The sequence below is a fragment of the Amblyomma americanum genome, chromosome 11 (genome assembly GCF_052857255.1).
Source record: "Amblyomma americanum isolate KBUSLIRL-KWMA chromosome 11, ASM5285725v1, whole genome shotgun sequence".
Classification (NCBI taxonomy): Eukaryota; Metazoa; Arthropoda; class Arachnida; order Ixodida; family Ixodidae; genus Amblyomma; species Amblyomma americanum.
The window spans coordinates 105,926,230-105,952,596 of record NC_135507.1 but is presented as its reverse complement, the minus strand read 5'-3'; the positions used below and the strand labels follow the sequence as shown (position 1 = coordinate 105,952,596).

At 50.0% G+C, this 26,367-nt stretch overlaps 1 long non-coding RNA gene across 1 annotated transcript in view; it reads right to left on the bottom strand.

The window, feature by feature from the left end:
- LOC144110053 (uncharacterized) overlaps positions 1-23,874 on the bottom strand; it is a 411,060-nt gene extending 387,186 nt beyond the window's left edge. Inside the window, exon 1 of the long non-coding RNA XR_013309690.1 lies at positions 23,770-23,874. This is a non-coding gene — a long non-coding RNA (uncharacterized LOC144110053). The remainder of the gene's footprint in view (positions 1-23,769) is intronic.
- Between the last annotated feature and the right edge of the window lie 2,493 nt (positions 23,875-26,367).

Here is a 26,367-nt window from a genome sequence, read left to right as displayed (position 1 = left end):
TATTCTTCGAATCCGCTAGCTCCCAAGGGGCTAAAGCAATTATAAATTGCAGAGAGACCTGGGAAGCCCTGCGGCGGAGTGAGGTCCCTACTAAACAGCAACAAGCCAACCATCTGACGGAAGAAGTCAAGACCTCCTTGCCTGCTACTAATCGCCCCAGTCACCCAGGCCTTCGTGTCGGCGGAGGGGAGGAAGGGACCTCGGTATAAAATAAAGTTGGTATCATCACCATCATAGCAAGAAACATTAAAAAATGAATGAAAGTAAAACAAAAACAATAAAATTAAAAATTATAATGAACGCGAAAAATGCCAAAACAAATTAACAAGAAAACACAGGGAAATAAGAACTGAATTAAATATAAAATTGAAAATAATAAAGTAATCAAAACTGGAAAATACAGTGCGTAGAGGCGTAGTGGAGAAAAATGTACTTTCGAGAAAAATAATGAATTAAAGAATGTAATGAACGCAAAAAATTAAAAAGAAAACAAACATGGAATGGAAAGAAAGACGGGACTAAGGGCGGGAATACATTTCTGACACATCTAATGGTCACGTCTTGGGTGGCTGAAGAAAAGGAAGTAAAAGAAGGAAGAGGTGAAAAAATACAAAAGAACAAAGGGAAGCAAAGAGTAGAGGCAGGTACAAACAGCCAGACGTTTACGAAAGCAGGGTAAAAATTCGAAGTACGCAAAAACGTAGTGAAAATATGAATAAAAAATAAACAACACAAGAAATAAAACAGACCGACGTCGTGGAAGAAAACCTTCGTTCTAGAAAGTTACAAGATTTCGCAATTCTGCAAGTAAGCAGACTTAGGTGGTGATGGTGAAGGAACAGCGCTAAGTACGGGACAGGAGACAAACATGGAATCACAAACACGGGCGCCGATTTTCAACTGAATGTTTATTTCGGAGCACAAACATATATCAGGTGGCAGCAACGGGGGCGGTACATTGGGCCATGCGCGGTCACACGAAAACAGTGGATAGTCACGTCAAGTAATAGTATTAATAAAAACCTGAAGCTGAGAATGACAGGTGGGTGAGGGCGATAAAACCGATAAAACCTGCACGGTGTAGAGGGCCATCACGCAAACTAAGAAGAAACAGATGAAGGTGTGTTTAAACAGGATGCGTTAGTATGGCGCAAAAGGGGGTTTTGAGTGTTTAAAACTGATGGAAACGATAGTAAAAGAACGATAAAATTGTTGCGGTGTAGAGGGCCAAACACAAAAAGGAAAAGACATTCAGCAAACGTGAAGCTTAAAAGTGGCCAAAACGGTTAAAAAGTCTGTTACAACCAAGAACGAGGAAGGTTGGCTGCTAAAACACAGAAACACTAAAGGTCAAGCCACCGCTCAAAACGCATGGCCAGCTGCCCTGAGGAACATCAATTCTTTCTCAGATAGGCAGATAGACGGGGTGCTAACGCAGTAGTCATTTGCACTACAGATTTCAATGGTTTCAATTATATCCCTAGATAAACGACCTCGTCATTTGCCGATAATCGTCCATCCATTGTACACTGGGGTGCAGGTGTCGCTTTTAAATTTCTTGCTGTGTTTGGCAAGGTTCTTGCAGCCTGATATTTATGCATCTCCCTGTTTTACCAATGTATTTATTTCCACAAGAGAGGGGGATTGAATATATGACACCTGCGGCGCAAGAAACGTGGGGATAACCATGCGTCTGCCCACAGCCACGAAGAATTGAGTACTGTTGACTCTCTTGCAGAGTGAGGAGAGCTTATGGGGTGCCGAAAACACCACGTCCACGCCTGCTCGTTTGCCAAATTTTCTCAGGCAATGGCTAAAGTTGTGCAGGTAGGGTACGACGGCAACTTTTTTGCGGTCGTTTCCAATGGGAGCTTGTGGACGTTGTTCATGGCGTTTCTTACTCAGGCATTCTGCTACTGCTGTCAGGAGCTGCAAGGGGTAGCACGCTGCAAGAAGGCGGCCTATCTGCTTGTGAAGACTTTCTTGAAGCAGGTTTGGTTTAGGGGGGTTTAACGTCCCAAAGCGACTCAGGCTATGAGGGACGCCGTAGTGAAAGGCTCCGGAAATTTCAACCACCTGGGGTTCTTTAACGTGCACTGACATCTCACAGTGCATGGGCCTCTATAATTTCGCCTCCATCGAAATTCGACCGCCGCGGCCGGGATTGAACCCGCGTCTTTCGGGCCAGCAGCCGAGCGCCATAACCACTCAGCCACCGCGACGGCTTCTTGAAGCAGATGATCACAGGATTTCTGAAGGGCGTTGCGAAGGCACAGGCTGATAATGCCTCGCTTTACTAACTTGGTATGGGTAGACGCAAATGGAAGGAGTGGCTTTCTACCTCGCGGCTCGTAGGCCCAGCAGGTATGTGTGGCGGAAAAATGAAGCCGTAAGTCAAGAAATATCAGTGAATTACATACCGGAATTCCGGATGTCAGTGAAACGGAATGCATAAACCGGTCAAACAAGGATAGCACTTCGGGAACCGCAGTTTTAAAAGCTTCGTCGCTGCATTTTAAAAGAACGAGATAGTCGCCTACAAATCTAAAGACTTCTACTACGCACGTGCCGGGAATCCTGCTCCGCAGCAATCTCTCATAGTGGGCAAGAAACAGCTCGCTAAGAACGGGCACAGCACATGAGCCTATACATACACCTTTCGTCTGGGTGTAGGTCTGGTCGTTTCATTAAACAAAGGAAGATTTTAAATAAAAGTCGACGATACGCAGAAAGTCGTTGACAGAAAGCCCAATTTAGTTCTGGAAGCTGATTACGCAATGGTTGTCAGTAGCTTCTTCGATACATTCCATTAATTGCCGTTGTGCATATGAATAATATAGATCTTTTATATTACCTGAAAAAACCCTTTAGGTTGTTATCATGATGAATGCATAGGAAATTGATAATTTGCTCACAACCGTCGACCACAAAAGGGTCGTTGATCGTTAACAATTTTAGCTTGTATTTAATGAAGCTGGCTATTGACTTCTGCAATGAATCTTTCTCCGAAACTATTGCCTTAAAGGGGTAACCAGTCTTGTGTATTCTGACAGAAAACAAGGTATTTCTGGTCAAACTACTCGTAGATTTTAAGGCACATGCTAACGAATCAAGTTTAGCGGATTTCCATAGGCGCGCGGCTTTACCTTGGAGAGGTTGACGGCGTCCTTCTTGTCAAAGACCGTCTCTAGGCCACTGATGGCTTTCGCATTGTATTCCCCAGATGTATGCACAGTGAAACCGCCTTCCTTGTCGGAAGGAACCAGGAAAAGTTCCTGGCTTCGAAGAAAGGACACGGTCCGATGCACCGGAAAGTTCCTAAGAGATGGCTTGTGCTTGACCAGGACGTCGACTTCTTCGGATATGCACCTGTTCCAGTCGGAGTCAGGAGCTCGGTGTCCCACTTGCCGCACAAGAATCAGAAGTTCTAATGGTTACTTTTTAGGTTCCACCACGAATTTTGGTCCCTGGCTGAGACCATTACGCACGTCGTCTGGCAGGTCAACATCACCAACCTTGTGCACAGTATTCCGGGTCCCCGTCTGCCTCTTTGGTAGCAAGGCTCGAAGTTACAGCAGATATCCCTTACTTAGCTATGTTCCTTCACCATGCAATACCAACTAGCCCGTCAACTCGCTCTTCTAAGACTTAGGTGCCCTCATATTTTGGTACAATCGACGCTTTGAGAGCGCATATTCGACACCTCTCTCGGATTCCCTTTCAGCACATTGCCAGTCGTCCTGCTAACAAGCCGCGTACATCCTTTGCGAAAATGATTGAAGCCCTTCGCGACTTTCTACCATCCCAATTTTCAATAGCTTCTAGACCATTGCAACCTCTCCATTAAGTAGCGTGCACTAACCTCGTGTGTTTCTTTCCGTACGAGACATCAAAAAGAAGGCTGATATGACGCCGACCGCACTAAACAGACTACTGGAATATTTGCATGAGAAGCACGGACGCCGACTGCACCTATACACCGATGGTTCAGTGACGCCCTCGGGCTCCGTGGTCATCCCCGTAAGGACCATAGTTACGAAAGTGGAAATACCACACCACACTTAATCGACTGGTGGCCATTGAGCATATCAGTGAGGAAACACTCTGGCAATGGGTCACTTTCATCTGCCAGAGCAGATGAAATGTGTTTTGGAAAAAAGGAACGATGTATGCAGTAGAACCAAAAGTCCCGCCCCCTTATCAACTGATGGCCACAACCGACGAATTGCAAGTAGAGCCACATAGAACGAGCAATAAAGATGCCTACCGGAGGGTGTAGAATTCCTTCTAAACTCTGGTTATACGGCCACCACAAGGAACAGGAAAACGTCAACAGCAGCCATCGTGTCATTCTGCAGAAACAATCAACTCCGTCTGCTACAAGCAGATCAGGAGAGCCGATTTATAGTTACCTCGGTTCACAACCTCTCAGTAAGAACAGCTCAAGTGGTTAGATAGAAATTTGTTCCTATATCTGTGAAAGCTAGTAAAGTGAAATCCGCTGCCCTGACCTTACGTAATTGAATGGGCTTGACCAGCCTTGCTGAACAGATTGGCAATAGTGAAAGGAGCGCGCTGAAAGTTTTCCTTTGAAACTCCGAAGAAAGGCATGCCGTTTAGAACAGTTGTAACTAAGAAGAGCACGTGGGAAAAAGACGTTAGCATCTATTAAGCAAACATTTCTTTAAGCTACATGGAAAAGATCCGTTTTTGATGAAACGTTGAAGTGAAATCTCTGAATGTGTTGAAGCCAACCGGGAGGTTGGGAGTGCTTTCTCAGTGACGGTTGTAGATTTATTCTATTCTGTTTCTCATGGTGTCTTACTCTCTGCTGTTTTGGAAATTAGGGAGATTTCAGTTCAGAGCTCAGCTGGTGTTTTCAGTGATAACTTTAAAATTCATTGCAGTTTTGCTTGGAATTCACTTTCATCATTTTTGACTAGCAGCTTTGTCGACAGAAATCACGTGGCGCTAAAGGTGGCGCTAAAGCAAAAAAGAAGACGCGGCTGGCGCGCGGATTGAAGGAAGTTGAAGTTCGCCGTTTCTCTCACCGAAGGACGTTCTGCCGTTTTTTGGGATAAAGAAGCGGCTAACAACAACAACAACAAGCTCTGCTCTGCTGGGAACGATCGGCTAAGTTTCAGGTGCCTGGTTGTCGCCTTTTCTCTCTGCGTCTTTGCGCGGTAAGGCAGTAAGCCCGGGCTATGTCGACCCAGTCTCCCGGCCAGGGGAGCTTCCTCTGGTCGGCTTCTCTGTCCACTGATCTCCTGCCGTTGGAATCTTTTTTGCGCAGTGGTGTCGGCAGTATCCCTGTCGCGCTGGTGCCTAAGGATGGTGGTGCAATCAAGATGAACAACCCTGGTGCTGTTCGGGCTGCTCTCCAGTCGGCGACTTCTCATTATGAGTCAATCTCAGAGGTACGCCAGTTTGGACGCGGCGGCATTCTGTGCAGATCGCCAGACCTCGCCTGTGTAAGAGGTTTGCTGAACTCCTCATCCTTTGCCTCCCTTCGGGTAAGTTCCTTCATCCGTTCACATCTGGCGTGCACGAAAGGTATTGTACGAGGCGAGGACTCTTCCCTGTCTCCGGCAGAGACTCTTGAGCTTCTGTCGGCTGCAGGTGTTGTAGCTGTGCACCGCTGTAGCCGGGATGTAAACAACTTGCGGATGCCCACTGAATCAGTGATTGCTACCTTTGCCGGCACTTCCTGCTCCTCTGAAATCAAGGCATGGCCTCTAATTTTTCGGGTAGACCCGTTATCATCTCGACCTCTGCATTCTAACAACTGCTGGCGCTATGGACATCGCGCCGGTGGTTGCAAATCCAACTTGAGGTCTTGCAACTGTGGGGATGGTCATTCAACGAGCACCTGCACTGAGAAGAATGAGAAGTGTTGCCTTTGCGGTGGTGCCCACTCTGCAAATAACTCAAATTGTCCCTCTCGAGCTCAGGAAATCTAAATTCTGGAGATAATTGACAGAAAACGCTGTTCGCGCCGTGACGCTATTTCAGAGGTCAAAGAACGTGCCCACGGTTTCATTTCATTTCATTTCATTTATTCTACCCTCAAGGCCCGAGGGGATTGAAGAGGGGAGTGGTTGTATACAGGGGTTTAGTACAAGGCGTTTGATTTTTAATTATACAATGATAGCTAAGGCGGAACAAAAACGCTGTTGGTCGATGCCGGTGTGACCGCTCGGCAAGGTGTCATGTTATACTCAACGCTGTCGCAGGCAATTGCGGCTGCTGTGGGAGCTTCCATGCCAAAATTGGTAGAAAATATGGTCGCAGGTGTGTCGGAGTGCCTTACAAACGTTCTAGCGACTCAGCTTACACATGCCGTGCAGGCCGGTTTGGCACTTCTTTCTACAGCAATTCCCTCTCCTCTTACCCGGTCTACAATTCCAGTAGCATCACAGCCCCAGGAACAAACTTCTGCCCATTCCGCTGTACCTACCTCGGGTACTTCGAGGGATGTAGCTATAATCTATGATTCCGAGATGGTAGAGCCTGATGCGCGGATTCTTAAGCGCAGCGGGTCCCCCATGTCTCATTCGTTGTCTTCTCTGGGCACCCAGCCCAAATCAAAGAAGCAGCAGCTTGGCACTAAACCCAAGGATACCATTTTGGAGCAGGCAGTTGCTGCGGCTAGGCTTTCGCAACCACAGCGTCGTTGCGAGTTCTGCAGTGGAACTGTCGCTCTATTCTTTCAGCTTCCACTGATTTACACTGCATTTCTAGCCAGCTTAATCCGGATGTCATAATTCTGCAAGAAACGCGGCTTTCAACCGACAAACATTTTGATAAAAAAAATTACCGTTCATTTCGCCTAGACCACCAGTCAAGAGGAGGGGGTTTACACACATTACTCTCTTCAAACTTTTGCCACAGGGCTATGGTATCTTTTCAACAAATGTCTCCTGACTGTGAGATTTTGGCACTAGACTTTGTACTTCCTGGGTGCTCTCCGTTTTCAATAGCAAATTGTTATTTCCCCATTGGAGTCCAGGATGTTAGACATCTGGACTTGTTACACGCTAACTGTAAAAACAGTTCTCGCGGCTGGGGACTTCAATTCTCACCATGTGTCGTGGGGTTTTAGGACTAATACATGCGGGAAGCGCCTTTGGGACTGAGTTTCTGATCACAGCCTGATGAGCTTAAATTCAGGATCGGCCACTTATCTTCGCTCACACACTCAATCTGTTTTAGATCTCACGTTCATTAGTCCTGGAATTGGCGTAACGAGTTGGTCGACTGTTGATAGCGGCACCCCAAGTGACCATATACCTATTCATTTTGATATCGTATGTCGTGTTACTCCGGCATCTTCTCAGTTGCGGTCACATGTAAATTATGACAGATTTCAGACGGCGTTGCGCTCTGCCCTTGCTTCAGTGTCTAACATCGCCGAGGTCTACCAGTCAGCAAGCATATGTCTGGCTAAAAAGGAAAGCCGTAAAAAGTCAGAGTTTCTGGTGAGGCCAACAACAGGGAATTCTTCTAACTGGTGGAATGCGAACTGTGCAAGAGATTACAGGCGGAGGAAGGCAGCATGGAAAAAGCTTCTTCATAACCAATGCCCGAATAACTGGAGTGATTATAAATTTATTGCAGCCACCTATAAACGCAGTTTCTCGCGCGAAGGAAAAATATGACTCAGAACACTTCGATTATCTTTGAAAGGTGGGCAACCGACGTGCTCTATTCGGTTTTCTACGGTCTAGGAAACAGCTCATGTCCTCTCATAATTTTCAGTCATTAGTTACGTCACCTGAAGAAGCTATCCAGGCGGTTGAATTAATTACCACAGGCCTGCAAAAGCGGTTCTCGTTTTTACTACCTTTGCGCCCAATGTTGTTTGCACCAGTCGTGCCAAGTGATAATGCCTCACAAGTAAATCTATCAGAGCTTTCACAAGTTGTCCAGAGATTGCCAGCTACTGCTCCTGGTCCTGATGGTGTTACTACAAAGATGCTCAAGATTCTCTTTGAAGAGTCTCCCAACTCCTTATTGCACCTAATAAACTACTCTCTCAAACACACTTGGATACCTTCTCAGTGGAAGCTCTCCAAGGTGATCCCTTTACTTAAAAACAGGGTGGAGGCTATAAATTGGATGATATTAGGCCAATTTCTTTAACATCAAACGTGGTAAAGTTGATGGAAAGGGTGTTACTAATTCGGGTGTCAGCCATTGAGAACCGCAAAACTATACTTAGCCCGTGCCAACTCGGTTTCCGGCCACGGTGTTCGATATAGAATGTACATGCTGATCTTGAGAGCAGAATTCTCCTTGCTCGTCGTCAACGCCTGGTCGCGGCTTTGGTTCGTTAGACGTCGCCAAAGCTTACGACAGTGTAGAACACTCCATCCTGATACATAGGCTACAGTCTCTTCAATTCCCAGATTATATAGTTGCATGGATATCTGCATTTCTTTATAACAGGGAATTCTCTTGCGTCCATAATGGTGTTCATTCAGAGTGGTACAGACAAACGCGAGGTGTACCGCAAGGAGCTGTTCTTTCTCCTGTGCTCTTTATTATTCTGTTGAGCTCAATTCCTCTCCTCCGCCATGTACGCACTTACGTCTATGCGGACAACATTGCGTTTTTTGCTGCTGCGCAGGATATCAATTCCCTGTATGGTCTGTTGCAGTCATATTTGAATACACTTGAGCACTGGTTGAGCGCCTTACACCTGAAGTTAAATGTTGGCAAGTGCGCCACCCTTGTTTTCCCTCTATACACTCCTGTAGTGGTCCTATCACTTGCCAGTTAAAAATAATAACGCAGGTTCAATCCCTAAAATACCTAGGGGTCATTTATGACAACAAACTCACCTGGCGACCTCACAACGACCATGTCGCGGCGAAAGGGGCTCGTGCCGTGGGCAAGTTACGGAGATTGTCGTTACCGGTACGGCATGCGCAGAGATGCGCTATTAATGATCTACACTGTGTATGTCAGGCCAATTTTAGAATTTGGATCACTGTTGTTTTCAGGCGCGGCTACATATAAACTTCGTCCTCTCGTCCTTTTAGAGAGGGAAGCACTTCGCATGTGCCTCGGCCTTCCAAAATTTGTGGCTATCAATGTACTGTACCTTGAAGCCCGCATTCCGCCTCTTTTATCACGACTTCAATTTTTTACTGTGCAAACTTACCTCAGGATCTATGAATCCCATTTCCACCGTTCCCAAAGCAATTTCTGTTGTCAGCCGACCTCCTTTTTGGTGTCCCCTGGTCTCGTTTCAGTTCCCCTCAGGTAGTGTTTGTGCAAAGATTACTTCAGCCATTAGATGTAAACATTTATGATATCCTTCCTGCGCTTCGCAATGGGCCCGCTATCCACATCGTTTTCGACGACATATTCCGAAAAAATGCAAAACTTTTGCCAACGAGTATTCTAAATGGTCTTCTAGAAGATCATCTGAGGACCCTACCTACAGATATATCAATAGCCACAGACGCATCGCAATGCAATGAAAAAGCAGGTGTGGGAATATTTTGCTCGCATTTAGACTGGTCCTTTTCACTGCGCCTTCCAGATTTCACCCCTATTTTTCAAGCAGAGTTTCCAGCAGTTGTACTTGCTCTACGCAAGCTAGACCCCTCTATTACCGCAGTTGCAGTAATTACTGATTAAGGGAACGTTGTGAAGCCGCAATATTGCGGCTTTTTTTTCCTACTCCTCAGCCGTGTGATTTTCTTTACATGTCTGGAATAAAGTTGACTTGACATGACTTTATCTTTGTGTTCGTCCCTCGCTGCATATGTTGACGGTCCCATTTTAACAACTTTCGTATCCCTACTTCCTCCGCATTTGAGCCTTGTTCATTTAGTATGGGTTGCCGGTCACAGCAGTGTGACAGTAAATGAGATTGCTGACAATCTCGCAAAATCATCCCTCAGCGGCCCCGTGTTGCCAATCATCCCGGCTACAGCCTTTATTACAGCATCTACATTTCAGCGACGTGCGTTTTTAAGCACGCAAGACACAACACTTTTAACATCGGCGGATTATGAGCACCTTAAATATTATTGGAACAGGAAAATTTGTTGCTCTTGGCAGCTTGAAGTATCACTGACGAGGCTGCGCTGCCGCATCCCCCCTCTAAATTTGGCGCTCTCTCCCCTTTGTGCATTTTGCCGTGAGCCTGAATCTATAGAACATTTTTGGCTGTATTGTCGCCGATTCAACTCTCTGAGAAAAAGGTTGCTGGAGGAGCCCTTGCAGCATCTTGGCCTTAGTTTGAGCAGCCCGCTCTTGCTATCATTTGGCGCCACCACATTTGGGTTCAGCCATAGATCTGTTTGTACCGCTGTTCTAAATTTCCTGATAGAATCTCACCGACTGCCTTGCTAAGTGCCCCAAACTTTTCTTTTCTATCAATTATTACATTTTGACTTAATAATTATTATTTATTCCCTCTCTTTATTATTATTCTTATAATTTGCAAATCAAAACTCTCATCCCTTTTCTGTTCATGACGAAGAATTCACCGGTGTTGCGCTGCCACGTGCATTTCCTTTTTATTAACTACGTTCAGGTGAATAGCCACCCGATTCTTGGCCGATCCCCCAGTGTGGGTATGTGCCACCTTTTGATAGGCTAACAACAACAACAACGTTCTGCCGAACCCTCTCTTGCCGGGTCCCTGTCTTGTGACCAACACCGTGACAAATCTGGTGGGGGTGGGATCGATCTCATGTCCCGTCTCATGTCCGATCTCATGTCAACGGTTAGCCGGCGCTCCAGTCCTATACCCGTCAAGACGTTCGTGCACCGTGCTCGCCGCCGGATTCGAGGCTTACCACCAGAGCCTGAACCATCGGGTATGTCCTCGGAGCAACTTGGCGCCGCCTCAATGCCTGGTGCGACTACTCCAATGCCTAGGGCGCCCACACCCTACTTCACACTCCATAACGCCCGCATCCCGAAGTCCTTCCACGGTGATATCTTTGAGGACGTGGAAGACTGGTTGCAGCGCTACGAGCGAGTTACCGCATTCAACCAGTCGGACGACGCCGCCCACCTCAGAAACGTCTACTTCAGTCTAGACGACGGCGCTCGGACCTGTTTTGAAAACCGTGAAGATCAATTGTCCTCTTGGAGTGAGTTCCGGCGTCGTCTCCTAGAAATATACGGCAGCTCAGATCGTCGCGGACGGGCAGAACGCGCTTTGCAATCTCGCGTTCAGCGTCCAAATGAAAACGTTGCAGCGTATGTAGAGGACATGACGCGCCTCTTCAGGCGCGCGGACCCTGCAATGCCTGAGGACCAAAAGGTACGCCATCTCATGCGTGGTGTCAAGGAGCAACTTTTTGCTGGCCTTGTCCGCAGCCCTCCGAAGACTGTCGCCGAGTTTCTCACTGAGTCCTCCACGATTGAAAGGGTACTTCAGCAAAGAGCGTCCGCGTACGATCGATCCGTGTCCGCCGCCTCCGTTTCCGGTGAGTTGCCATTCCACGGCACCGACTCCTCCCCGCTACGCGATCTCAAACGTTCGATTGTGCGCGACGAACTGCACGGGGCCCCTCCCACAGCTCCAAGCTCCATAGCGACCGTTGTCCGCGAGGAGGTGCAGCAAGCGCTCCGGCCGTCCTTTCCTGCTGATGAGCCTTGTCCATCCCCTCCTCCTGTCTCGCGTGACCGTCGTCTCACCTACGCCGAAGCCTTTCGGTGCCCTGCTCCGGCTTCGGCGTCCTTCATTCCGGCTCCTGCTGAAGTGCCGGGGCCGCCCGCACCCGTGCTGCAGTACGTGGAAGCTGCCCGACTGTCCGCGCGCAAAGCCGACGTGTGGCGCACATCCGACCGACGCCCCTTATGCTTTCACTGCGGCGAACCAGGTCACCTGTATTGGCACTGCCCCTACCACCGTCTGGGCCTCGAAGGCTTTCCCGCCGATTCTCCTCGACCACGCTATGGCGAACGACCCCGGGACATCGCGGATTTCCTTGAAGAGCAACGTTGGCTTCAGTCTCGTCGCCAGCAGGCCCGATCTCCATCCCCCAGGGGTTGTTCTTCACCATCTACCGCGAGATTTTCCCGGGCAGCGCAAGGCCGCTCGCCAAGCCCACGCCGGGAAAACTGCAGCCAGCGACCTTAGAGGGTGGGCTCGCTGGACATCGTTGTGCGTGCGACCCCCCATCGATGCGGACACGACATGCCAACGCCTTGACGGTTCCGAAGTCCGCGGTCATCGTTCACTCCGACACGGCGACGCTTCCTCGACACAACGACGCTTCGACGGTTTCGAGGTCCGCGGTACCCGCTCGCTTCGACACATCGACGCTGACACATGACGGCGCCTCGACGATTACGACGCCTGCGCTCTCCGGTCCCTCCGACGCACTGACGCCATTAGAAAGCACACACCACGCCGACGAGTTCCCGGTGCCAAAGCCTGCAGACAACGATGCCTGCGCCCGATCATCCCCTCCGGAGCCTCCAACTCACGAGCGGCTTTCCTTAGACATACCTGTGATACTGGATGGTCACCACGTTCGAGCATTATTAGATACTGGTGCTGATTATTCGATTCTAAGCAGCCAGCTCGCCACAATTCTCAAAAAGATTCTCACGCCATGGGCTGGCAGACACGTTCGCACTGCGGGTGGTCATCTGATTGCACCTGTCGGCATGTGCGCCGCCCGAGTTCAAATCCAAGGGTCCACAATTGGCGTGTGCTGCCTTGTTCTGAATAACTGTTCGCGCTACCTCATCTTAGGTGTCGATTTTCTGCGTGAATATGGGGCGGTTATTGACCTACGCGATAAAAAGGTCATGTTTTCAACTGAGAATGCTGTCGTCCTCAGCAATGCACCGCAACCAAGCCAGGCGCTTCGAATTTCTATGGACACTGTCACCCTGCCCCCTCGAACCAGCGCCCTCATTACGGTTGAGTGCGAATCATTTCAGGACTGTGACGCCATCGCCGAAACCAACCTTTCGTTACTGCTGACGCAAGGTGTGTGCATGGCCAGCAGTCTGATCCATCTTAATAGTGGCCAGTCACATGTACTTGCTACCAATTTTACGCACGAGCATCGGCATCTTTTTCGCGGCACTTCCGTAGCCTTTGTCGAACGCATCTCCGATGTTCCCGAGTGCTTCTCCTCAGAACCAGTGCAGCCTCCCTTCTCCCTCGAGAGCCTCGATGTAAACTCCGAGCTGTCAACCAGCCAACGGGAACAGCTGTGTGCGCTATTGTTCGAATTCAGATAGTGTTTCGCCTCCTCGTCGAAAGTGCGTCAAACGACCATAGCAAAGCACCACATCGTGACGTACGAGGACGTACACCCAATCCGTCAACACCCCTATCGCGTATCGTCTACAGAGCGCGAAGTCATTCTGTCCCAAGTTAGGGAGATGCTCGAAGATGACGTTATCCATCCTTCCAACAGCCCATGGTCCTCGCCGGTCGTCCTCGTTAAAAAGAAAGACGGCACTCTGCGTTTTTACGTCGACTACCGGAAGCTGAACGCAGTCACGAAGAAGGACGTTTACCCATTGCCACGTATTTACGACTCTCTCGACCGCCTTCGGCGTGCTCGGTATTTTTCGTCCACCAACCTAAAAAGTGGCTACTGGCAAATCGAGGTCGATGAACGGGATCGTGAGAAAACGGCCTTTGTCACTCCAGGCGGCCTTTATGAATTTAAGGCTCTACCTTTCGGTCTTTGTTCTGCGCCTGCCACCTTTCAGCGGATAATGGACACTGTCCTTGCCGGTCTTAAATGGCAGTGTTGCCTAGTCTATCTCGACGATGTGTTGGTTTCCGCAGACTCGTTTAGTCAACATCTTGAACGCCTGCGGACGGTCCTCGAAGCCCTTCGTTCAGCTAACCTCACACTGAAGCCCCAGAAATGCCATTTCGGTTACCAGGAGCTGAAATTTCTCGGCCATGTCGTGAGCGCCGCCGGCGTGAATCCCGACCCCAACAAGCTTGCAGCGGTTGCAGAATTCCCCTCCCACGCGACAAGAAAGCTGTTCGGCGTTTCTTAGGGCTCTGCAGTTACTACCGGCGTTTTATCGAAAATTTCGCAGACCTCGCAGAACCACTGACTCCCCTCACCCGCGACGCAACACCTTTTGTTTGGTCCCGCGAGCAAGACGTGGCATTCGCCGAGCTCCGCCTGCGTCTTCAAACGCCGCCCGTTCATGGCCATTTTGAGGAGCGGGGTGACACTGAAATACACACAGACGCCAGCAACATCGGGCTCGGCGCGGTTCTCGTGCAGCGCCCGATGGCGTTGAACGAGTCATCGCTTATGCAAGCCGCGCTCTGTCACGTGCAGAGGTTAACTATTCCATGACTGAAAAAGAATGCCTCACAATTATTTGGGCCGCTGCGAAATTTTCGCCCCTATCTTTATGGTCGCGCTTTCGAAGTGGTCACTGATCATCACTCCTTGTGTTGGTTGGCCAACCTGCGTGACCCGTCTAGACTCCTGGCGCGATAGAGCCTTCGCCTGCAGGAGTTTGACATCACCATTGTCTATAAGTCCGGACATAAGCATGAAGACGCCGACACCCTCTCTCGTGCGCCTGTCGAACTCGCTACACCCGACACGGACGATGACATCAGTTTCCCTGGGGTAATCGATTCTTCTGATTTGTCAACTCAGCAGCGCGCCGATTCAGTGTTACGACCCCGCATTGATTATCTGGAAGGTCAGTCGGTCACCGTACCTAAAAGTTTTTCTAGACACCTTTCGTCGTTTTCTCTGCAACGAGGCGTGCTCTATAAGAAGAACCCTGGTTTCAGTTCGCGAGCGTACCTCCTCGTCGTGCCGACAACACTTCAAGAGGAAATACTTTCTTTATGCCACGGCGAATCAACCTCTGGCCATTTAGGATGCTCTCGCACGCTTTCCAGAATACGCCAGCTGTTCTAATGGCCCAAACTTGCCACCGCTGTTAAACACTATGTGCAGAGCTGTCGGCAATGTCAGCGCCGTAAGGCCCCGGCCGCCAAGCCTCCGGGGTTCCTCCAACCTATTGCAACACCACGTGCCCCTTTCAATCAGGTCGGCATGGACCTTCTGGGCCCTTTCCCTTTGTCCTCGGGTGGCAACCGGTGCATCATAATTGCCACAGACTACCTCAATCGATACGCCGAGGCCAGAGCGTTAGTTCGTGGCACAGCGTCCGAGGTGGCGGATTTCTTCATGAATCAGATCGTCCTTCGGCACGGCGCCCCGACCTACGTCATTACCGACCGAGGGACAACCTTTAATTCCCAGCTGATGGCCGAAACTTTTCAGCTAAGCGGTACGACCCACCGTAAAACTACTGCTTACCACCCGCAGACAAATGAGCTGACAGAGTGGCTTAATAATACCATGGCGAACATGCTGGCGATGTACGTCGATGTGCAACACAGGACTTTGGACATGATCATAACGTACGTGACATTAGCCTATAACACAGCAGTTCAAGAGACGACCCATTTCACACCGTTCCGCCTCCTCTACTGCAGAGAGGTTCAGACGATGTTCGACGCAATGCTCCCTTGCGCGACTGATGACCAGTTTTCTGCTGACGCTGAGGAGTTTGCCCACGAAGCCGAGCAGGCTCGTCAGCTAGCACGTGTTCACATCACACAGCAACAAGATAAAGACTCACACCGATATAACCTCCGGCACAGACAAGTCTTCTACAATCCCGGCGACCAGATATGGGTATGGATACCTGTTCGACGGCGAGGCTTGTCCGAAAAACTACTTTGCCGTTATTTCGGTCCCTATAAAGTCTTGCAGCGCGTCAGCGACGTTAATTTCGAGGTACTACCGGACACGGCACTTTCCCAGCAGAGAAGCCGTCGACTACCACGTCCAGAGATCGTCCATCTTCTACGCATGAAGCCGTATTTTGCACGGTGACCCCCCAGATACTTCGAGCCTTTCTTGTGTGGTACAGTGTGCTTGTGTGTGTGTTCGCGCGCTCCTCTGCGCCCTTTTTTTAAGAGGGGAGGAATTCCAGGTGGCGCTAAAGCAAAAAAGACGTTGACGCGGCTGGCGCGCCGATTGAAGGAAGTTGAAGTTCGCCGTTTCTCTCACCGAAGGGCGTTCTGCCGAGCCCTCTCTTGCCGGGTCCCTGTGTTGTGACCAACACCGTGACAATATGCATTGGGTCTTGTGTGGCACTTGTGCTACCTCACACTTCTAACTCAGATTTAAAAAGCCATGCAGCAAGTTTTACGCAATAACAAGTTTGTTTAGTTTTTGGCTATGTTGATGACTTTATGATCTGTTTAACTAAACTCTTTTATCAGTTTAAGGAAACAGTGCAGAGTGTTTTATCTTCATTTGGACAGCATGGAAAAGGCCTCCATGGAGTTCACGTGTGGACTTCCTGACCATAATTCGCGGCAGTTTTTTGGCTTGAAACTTGAGCTGTGTGGTCATCGGGTCCGTTGGTGGCATTCCCCGTGTGCAAAGAAGCACCGGCTGCCATTTGACTTCTCTCATCCCAAAATTGTGAAACGAGGGGTTGCTTCGCTTTGCCTTGGATCGGCGCTCAGAAAGCTGTGCCCTCATAAAATTCGGGAGAGCTTTAATCAACTGGCTAGGCTCTTTCCAGCCGGGTTTCCCCGCTCGCTCGCGACAGCGGTGGCCGAAAGTCTCCTAAATAGACAAACAATGGTACTCGTAGAGCTAGGCCAGAGGTCCCTTGATTAGAGGTAAGACCAGTGGTGGTGCCATGTGTGCATCGAGTTGCTCACAATTTGAAAAACGTTGCCAGTACGGCCACTTTCCTCTGCACCGGGAAAGCTGGACGTACCGAAAAAGAGGAAAGAGGCTGCGGAACAAAGCACGTGAAATGTGTCGTAGGAGTGGTTTACGGAATCCCTCTGTCTTGTGGCCACTTCTATATAGGTCAGACTGGCCGGTACGCGAATGAGCGAACGAGGAAACATGAGACAAATTTAGAACGGATGAGAGAAGGCAGACATCTTCCCATACAAAAATGTCCTATGGCCGGCTATAGAATTTTGGCCCAAATAGCTATAGACCTTTCCTATTTCTGTCTATAACTGTCTATACAGGCTGATATATTTTTCTATAGAGAGCTTAAGACAATTTTATGGTTCCAAAGCTATAGCTTTAGTGGCATAGATTTTTCAATAGCTGGCAATAAGCACCTTTATGGGTGCTTGTAGACGTTCATAAAAGGCCATAAAGGGACATAGCCTTTTTCATAAACGCCCATAGGACTTTTGTATGGGTTTCTAGGCAAATTAAAGAGCGCGTCTTGCAATTGTGAGCCGGTCTTCAATTACGTACGCATTCTGGCCAAAAACAAAGGCACTAAAGCTACGGACTTGATAACAGCGTTTTTTATCAAAAAGAAAGTCAACTTGTGCGTATGTGATACATCAATATTGTCACGTAGCGGTGACGGCAGTCGAAGCAGCGGTGAAGACGGACAAAAGGGTCTTCTAAACCAAAACTGTTTATTGGGCCGATTTACACTAAAAATGGACCGAATCACTCGGCGGCAGCGAAGCGACAAGCATGCTCGGCGATCGTCGAACAGAATGCCCGCGGCTGTCGGCCGCGCTCAATTTAAAGCTGATAGCGAACTTTCGAGATAAAGAGCGCAAAGTTACTAGAACATTCCGGAACAACGTAGAATCAGCTCTGCCTGGCTGCGATCAATCGAGATAAATCTAGTCGCGTCTTGCGTCGCAAACAAAGCGATAAAGTGGTGTGGCGGCAGATTTGAAAAACGAACACTGCAAATATTCGCGGCATTACTCCCCTTTCAAAGAAGCATCGACACGAGGCATTAAAACAAATAATGTGACTAGTAATGAAAAAAAACGGATCTTGCGAAAATAGAGCATGGAAATGCAGCGGCCTTGAGCGCTCATAATACGACTTCAGACGGACTACATGGACAACTTCTGGTCATACGCGGCGTCGCAGGGATGCAGTCATTGAGTCAGGGATGACTTCATAATCCAGTTCACCCAGCCGACGAAGAACCTTGTACGGGCCGAAATAGCGGCGCAAAAGTTTTTCGCTCAATCCACGGCCGCGTATGGGCGTCGACACCCAGTCTTGGTCTCCTGGCTTGTATTCCGCGTTGCGTCTTCGTAGGTTGTAGTGTCTGGCGTCGGACTGCTGCTGATCTTTGATCCGTAATCGGGCAAGCCTTCGAGCTTCTTCTGCGCGTTGAAGGTAGGCGGGAACGTCGACGTTCTCTTCTTCTGTAACGTTGAGCAGCATGGCATCTAGTGTGGTCGTGGCCTCCCTGTCATGAACGAGCCTAAAAGGCGTCATCTGGGTGGTCTCCTGCAGTGCAGTGTTGTAGGCGAAGACGACGTAAGGCAGGATGACATCCCAGGTTTTGTGTTCGGCATCGGCATACATGGCGAGCATATCGGCGATGGTTTTTTTCAGGCGCTCGGTCAGTCCGTTGGTCAGCGGATGGTATGCAGTTGTCCTCCGGCGACTGGCTTGGCTGTCGCGCAGGATGGCTTGCGTTAGTTCCGCCGTGAATGCTGTTCCTCTGTCCGTGATGAGCACATCGGGGGCGCCGTGTCGAAGAAGAATGCACTCCACGAAAAACTTGACGATTTCTAATGCTGTTCCTTTCGGTAGGGCTTTCGCCTGGGCGTAGCGGATCAGGTAGTCGGTCGCTATGATGATCCGCTTATTTCCAGATCTTAACGTTGGAAAAGGGCCAAGCAAGTCCATGCCGAACTGCTGAAAGGGCCTTGAGGGAGGTTCAATGGGGTTCAGAAATCCTGCTGGTCGTGTGGGAGGGGTCTTTCGTCGCTGACAATCTCGGCAGGATTTCACATAGTGTGCGACATCGGCAGACAGTCGGGGCCAGTAATACTTGTCTTGAATGCGGCGGAGTGTGCGAGTAAACCCGAGATGTCCAGCTGTCGGCTCGTCGTGTGAAGCCTGTAGAAATTCTTCGCGGAGACAAGCAGGTACAACAAGGAGGTAGGCTGTATTGCTCGCTGCAAAGTTCTTCACGAGGAGCTTATTGTGCACACAGAAGGAAGACAGTCCTCGCTTGAATGAAGCGGGGGGTGTAGAAACCTTGCCTTCCAGGTACTCGATGAGGCGTTTTAGGTCGGGGTCCGAGCGTTGCTGCTGAGCAAAAGAGCTGGGGCTCATGGGTCCCAGGAAGGCGTCCTCATCGTCGTCCTTCGGCGGTGTATCTACAGGGGCTCGTGAGGCAATCGACGTCAGAGTGCTTGCGTCCGGACTTGTAAACGACGGTGACGTCAAACTCCTGGAGACGCAGACTCCATCGAGCTAGTCGGCCAGAGGGGTCCTTCAGATTGGCTAGACAGCACAGCGCGTGGTGATCGCTGACCACCTTGAATGGTCGTCAGTACAGGTAGGGGCGGAATTTTGACGTGGCCCAGATGATGACAAGGCACTCCTTCTCAGTTGTCGAATAGTTAGCCTCGACCTTGGAAAGGGAACGGCTAGCGTATGCGATGACCTTCTCCAGCCCTTCACTTTTTTGAACGAGAACGGCACCTAGGCCCACGCTGCTTGCGTCGGTATGAACTTCAGTATCGGCGTTTTCATCAAAATGCGCAAGGATCGGTGGGGACTGTAAACGACGCTGAAGTTCCTTGAAGGCTTCTGCTTGCGGCGCTTCCCATTTAAATGGCACGTCTGTTTTCGTCAATTCGGTCAGGGGGTCGGCGATGTGCGAAAAGGTTTTCACAAATCGTCGGTACTATGCGCACAGTCCGAGAAATCTGAGCACTGCTTTCTTATCGGCCGGCGGTGGAAACTGTTCAATAGCAGCTGTTCTCTGCGGGTCCGGGCGTACTCCCTCCTTGCTAACGATGTGGCCTAGAAACATTAGCTCTTCGTAGGCAAAGTGGCACTTCTCTGCCTTCAAGGTTAGGCCAGACGACTTGAAGGCGTCTAGTACTGTTCGAAGTCTTTTGAGGTGCTCTTCAAAGGTCGAGGCGAAGACAACGACGTCATCTAAATATACCACACAAATTTGCCACTTCAGGCCTGCCAGCACTGTATCCATTACTCGCTGAAACGTCGCCGGTGCAGAACAGAGACCAAATGGCATCACTTTGAACTCAAACAGCCCATCCGGAGTGATGAATGCTGTCTTCTCGCGAGCTCTTTCATCGACCTCAATTAAACAATAGCCACTCTTGAGGTCCATCGACGAAAAATATTTGGCGTTGCAGAGGCGGTCCAGTGTGTCGTCGATGCGGGGGAGGGGGTAGACGTCCTTCTTTGTTATGTTGTTCAAGCGGCGGTAATCAACGCAGAATCGAAGTGCGCCGTCTTTCTCACTAGAACAACCGGTGCCGCCCATGGGCTGTTTGAAGGCTGGATGACGTCGACGCGAAGCATTTCGTCGACTTGGTCCCGGATGCCTTGTCGTTATCGCGGTGACACACTGTAGGGACTTTGACGGAGAGGTCGGACGTGTTGGTCTGTTATAATGCGATGCTTGGCAATTGGCGTTTGTCGCACCTTCAGCGATGTCGAAAAACGCTCACTGTAGCTTTGAAGCAGATTCCGGATCTGGTCTTGTTTTTTCCGGTGCAGGGCTGGGTTGATGTCGAAAGTGGGCGAGTTCTCTCGGTCAGGCGAATCTTCTGCGGAGGGGTTGAAGAGGGGCGAAGGAGTCTCGTACGTCGGATATTTCGTCGAAGAAAGCAATCGTCGTTCCTTTGTTAATGTGCCGGTATTCTTCGCTGAAGTTAGTCAGCAGTACTTAGGCCTGCCCATTGCGGAAATGTGCGATGTCTCTTGCGACGCTGATTCCTCGGTCTAGAAGCAACTGCATGTTCCCCTCGATCATGGCTTCAGCGTTAATGGCTTTTGTGGCGCCTACGGTCACGATAACGCTTGAACGGGGTGGGACGCTCACTTCTTCCTCCAGGACACTTAGGGCAACGTGATTTTTCCGAGTTTTCATCGACGCGATGGCTTCGTCCGTCGAAAGCGTGATCAGCTTGGATCGCAGGTTGATGATCGCTTGATGCTCTTCAAGGAAATCCATACCCAAGATTACTTCGCGGGAGCATTGCGGTAGCAAAACAAAGGTCGCAGGATTGGTATGTCCTTTGACAGTCACTCGCGCTGTGCATCGTCCTGATGGCGTAATGAGGTGGCCCTCTGCGGTTCGAATTTGTGGGCCGTCCCAAGCCGTTGTGACTTTTTTCAGACGCGCAGCGAATGTTCCATTCATCACCGTGTGATCGGCTCCTGTGTCGACTTGAGCGGTAACTTTCCGGCCGTCGATGGTCACTTCTAGGTCGGAGGTCCTGGCTTTTGCATTGCATGTCGCTCTCGGCGCCGGGTCAAGGCTTCGTCGCGTATGCGAGTCGCGGGTGGGGCCTGTGGTCGCATCTCTTCTGGGTGGCGGCGTCGTTTTCAAGGCAGCTTGCGTCGTGGTCGGGGTTCTCATTGTGTGCGGCGTCGGTGCAGCGAGTGTCGGTTCTTCATGCGGCGTAGTAGGTGCAGCGTCTTCATGGGGCGTGGTCGGTGGAGGATCTTCGGCGTTTAGCTCGTGAGCAACTTCACCTCCAGAGGTTGCTGCCTTTAGTTTCCCCTACAAGGGCTATGAGACCTTCCTCGTACCGCGGATGCGCTGCTGCGGCGTGGCGACGCAAAACGCGAGGTTGACGGCGATGGTGAGCGCGAAAAGCGGTTCGGCGTGTACTCTTCTCGACGCAGGTACTCGTCGATTTCCTGCGGATGTTGTCCGAAGCGTGGTCGCGTGGCATTTACGGCAAATCCTCGAAGACCGATACGTCGGTACGGGCAGTGACGAAGAATATGACCGGCCTCACCGCAATGGAAGCACAACGGCCGGTTGTCGGAAGTCCTCCAGGCGTCGCATTTCCTGGGGTTTGAGCGTCGGTCATAGGCTGGGCGGGCGGGGGCTGGGAGGCGGCGTTGTGGAGCAAGTGGCTCATCTCGGGGAGGACGTGGGGGTTGTCGTTGGGGCTAAGCAGTCCTTACTGCAGCGGCGTAGGTCATAGCCGGTGGTTCTGTGGCCGTCGGCGTTCCAAGTGCCTGCTGCACTTCTTCCCGTACCACATCCATCAGAGTCGCTGCTTGTGGCTGTGGGGAGAATGGCAGTAACCGGCGTAGCTCCTCTCGGACGATTTCGCGGATAACAGCTGTCGCTGGTGGTGGCCGGCGTGTCCGAACGAATTGCACAGGCAGAGGAAGGGCGATTGTACTGCCGAGCTCGGACGTCGAGGGTCTTCTCAATCATGCAGGCTTCTTGCATGAATTACTCGACTGTGTTTGGCGGCTGGAGGACGAGGTTGGCGAAGAGTTGTTCTTTTACGCCGCGCATTAAAAACTGAGCTTTCTTTTCCTCGGTCATCTCGGGATCGGCGCGGCGAAATAGGTGCTTCATCTCCTCGACGTAACCGCGGAGGGGCTCATTCGGAAGCTGGATCCTTGACTCGAGGAGTCCTTCGTCTCATTCTTTCCTCACGACACTGGTGAATACCTTCAATAGTTCTCTCTTGAATAGCACCCATGTCGTAAGGGACGACTCGTAGTTTTCGTACCACGCGTGTGCGGAGCCCTCCAATGAGAAAAACACGCGTCCAATTTTTGCGGCATCATCCCACTTGTGGAATGACGCCACGCGCTCGAATTTGTCCAATCATTCTTCAGGATCTTCGCCTAGGGATCCATTGAAAGTTGGCGGCACCCGTGGCTGCTGCAGTATGATCGGTGTCAACATCTTCGGCGAGGTTGCGGGGCTCATAGAAGCGTCTTTTCGTTGTCTGGTGCGGTCCGGCAGGTTCCTGAACTCAGGCTCCTCTTTCTGAAGACGTCGGCTGGCTCGCTGAGCTGCTGGCTCGTCCTCGGGGGCGAAGCGCTGAGGGCTGGATTCACGACTTGAAGGGGGCGTCCGGAACATGGAAGGCTACCCAGCACCTCCACCAGATGTCACGTAGTGGTGACGGCAGTCGAAGCAGCGATGAAGACGGACAAAAGGGTCTTCTAAAAGAAAACTGTTTATTGGGCTGACTTACACCCAAAATGGACTGAATCACTCGGCGGCAGCGAAGCGACAAGCGTGCTCGGCGATCGTCGAACAGAATGCCCGCCGCTGTCGGCCGTGCTCAATTTAAAGCTGATAGCGAACTTTCGAGATAAAGAGCGCAAAGTTACTAGAACATTCCGGAACAACGTAGAATCAGCTCTGCCTGGCTGCGATCATTCGAGATAAATCTAGTCGCGTCTTGCGTCGGAAGCAAAGCGATAAAGTGGTGTGGCGGCAGATTTAAAAAAGAACAAACACTGCAAATATTCGCGGCAATACCATTGTATAAATGTGTAGAAAAACTTCTGGGGTGTACCTTATCGCGTCGTTCTTGACCTTTCGATGACTTGCCTGCACGTGTGACGACGAAAGCAATACATGTACGTTTCGTGTATGTAATAAAACCAGTTGGAAGTTGGCGTTTCGTCTTGCCCTGTTCCTATCTGTCTGTCTTCTTTAAGGCGTTAAATATTCAAATAAGAAACGTGCTTGCACGTTTTTAGATTTTATTTTGGTTGCAATTGGTTATTTTTGTCTTTGCTATCCAGATGTCTGACCTTACACCGTCAGCGTGAGAACCCCTCATATAGTCTCCCCTGTTTTTTATTTGCACCTACATGAACCCTCTACGTGCCAATACAGCGTCTCGGACGAAATACGGGCGTACCTGTGGTTCCACTGGAAAATCTGACAGCTGTGCCTTTTTGGCGGCATCAGAATCTGCCTACTTACGCGTCTGCTGTGGCGGCCAGAAAATGAACAGCACGAGAATAAACCCGCTGGCGCTGATGCTCGACGTCATGGCGCAGCAGCTGCCGGTGGCAATACGGCCTGTTCGGCTAGTGACGCTTGAATGATGGAAGCACAGTTGGCTGGGGCTTGAAAACGTTGTTTTCAATCGACAGAGGCTCATAAACACAGAGTGTATGAAAGCAACGCGCACGCTTTTTGCGCTACATCATACGGGTGAAGGTTTGCAGCAAGGGGTGGTTACATTGTGAGCCTACTGTTCGAGATTTTCTGAATAGAATTCAAGATTGTGGCTTCTACAGAACGCTAGTTGCGCTCAGAACAGATGTCAGGCTTTCAAATCAAAACCTATTGGGAGCTGTTCGTGCAGCTTGAATTATTCCGGAAATTTTGAAAATCGTAACGACAAAAGCATTGCACCGTTTGGTACACCTAAACAAGGCTATCTCATCCGTACTTTCTCAAATCAGAAAAATTTGGTGGATGTGGAGAACATCTTCAGAACCGCAATTTGCTCGTTTTCAGCTAATTCGTGATTTTTAAGAGCCTCAGCTCTTACTCATCCCGTTCTGAGATCTCGCGGGGTATGCTAACACCCTTGATCACAGCGCATCAGTGGCAGCAACTACTCATCATGTTTCGAGATTTCGTGAGGTCTCCAACTACCCTGAGATTAAAGCGCCACCTGTGGCCGTAACTAGAAAACAGCGCATCTGGCATTGAGCCTTGTAGCGCCATCTACAATGGCATTGTAGATACAACCACCTTCCGCGTGCCAGTGATGACACCATAGTCCTTTCGGTGGATAGAGATGGAAATATGCGAGTATGAGTTCAGGGCGCGAAATGCGGCAAAGTTACGCCTTCTCGAATCCAAGATAGCGGCCGTTAAAATTGGTTGTGCTCTATCATCCAGCCGGGGGACTAGTTCTAAAAGTAATTTCAAATTGCTGATGGCATTTACAGCTCTCAGGAATTGAACAGGTCGCGGTGCGTCTATTAACTGAATTCTCACCAAAGAGCAAGCTGCGTAGAAAGGGAGGCGTTTGTCGCAAAATACTGTGAAATGTAGCGCTTGGGTGGATGGTAAGGAGGAATTACTCTTTTATTACCAATCTACTCTACTTTGAGTGATCCTTTAATCATTGTACCCAATATATAAAATTACGAAAGGCAGGCACTCAAGACAACTTAAGTGCTGTGAATTCATGCGGAGTGTTCGTTTGCTGCGATAGCTTACTACACTATGCAGTGACCAGCAAAGCTGATCTGTTCTTCGCGCCACCCGAATTGAAGTTTTTTGAAGACGACGATACCGACACACAGCGTGAGAGACCGGCAGGTGAGCACACGGGGTGTTGTGCTGCGGGGATGGCGCATTCCAAGGCTCGTGTTTTTTATATTCTCCGCCGAAGCAGATAAGTTGGCCATAAACCGAGGTACTGTTGCGGCGTCTGCCGCCAGTAATATTTACCATACTGTTCTGCCCGTTTTCCTGCTGGAAAGCTGGTTTTCAACTCTGCTGACCTGCATGGGGACCTTGCTGGCCATCATTACCGTGCCCAAGGCTTCATATATTTTTTACGTGGTGTCGTCGACCAAAGGCTTCCAAGACAACGTTATCCGAAACTGTCTTTCTCTTCAAAACCGTCGTTCTCTGGTAACTAACCCAGAACCGAAGACTCAAGCTTGTCTAGCTTAAGCTTGAGAGCACCTTCAATCAGAGCTGAGTTTCGTAAATGCAGGGAATGCGAACTTTTAATGGAGACGTTGCCTTGCCTCTTGCTGATGGCGTCATCAACAACGTGCCTCATCACTTGACACGTTGTGGTCTAGAGTGCCTGGATTTAGTTCCAGGAAGCCCACCCTTGTGCCTTCGTTGCGACAAGGTAGGACATACGCGCCGTCACTGCCGTACTCCTCGGTGTGATGACTGTCGGCGTTTCGGCCATGCTACTGAAGAATGCTTAGGGTCATGTGTTGATACACTCCACAGCGGCGGCTATGCCGTGGATAGCACTCTGCAGGAGTCTGGAGAATCTGACGGATGCGACAAGATGTTTTGTATGCTGGCGACCGTATGTCAGATGTTGCACGCACTGAATGAGCAACTACTGGCTCAGTGTGTGGTGCCGTTCATGGTTTGAAGCATAAGCCTACCAAGCCTTCAAGGACGGATGAGCTATCTGCAAATGTCGACTAACAATGGTCGCACAACACGCACCGGTAATACACAGCGTCAATGTGGACACTTGGTGCGCTGTGCGTGTGTCGGAGAAAGAAAATGATTGTAGTGTGGCAGCGTGGTGTGTACCTGCACTGCTTTGATCCCTGATGCCACTCACGGATGTGCCTTATAGGTGGCTGATTGCCATCCTGGCAGTTCACTACCAGACTTTGGCGCCAAGTTCAGCTGTGGTCTCGAAGGATGGCATGTCGCCGAGGTCTGCCTCCTCAGAAGGACGTCGACGCTGCCAAGCACAAGTCCCACCGTCGAAAGTCAGAGCAAGAAATCTCAGCGCTCCAGATCAAGGAGAAAGGATGCCAGCTCTAGAAAGATCTTACCTTCGGGATTAGCTCC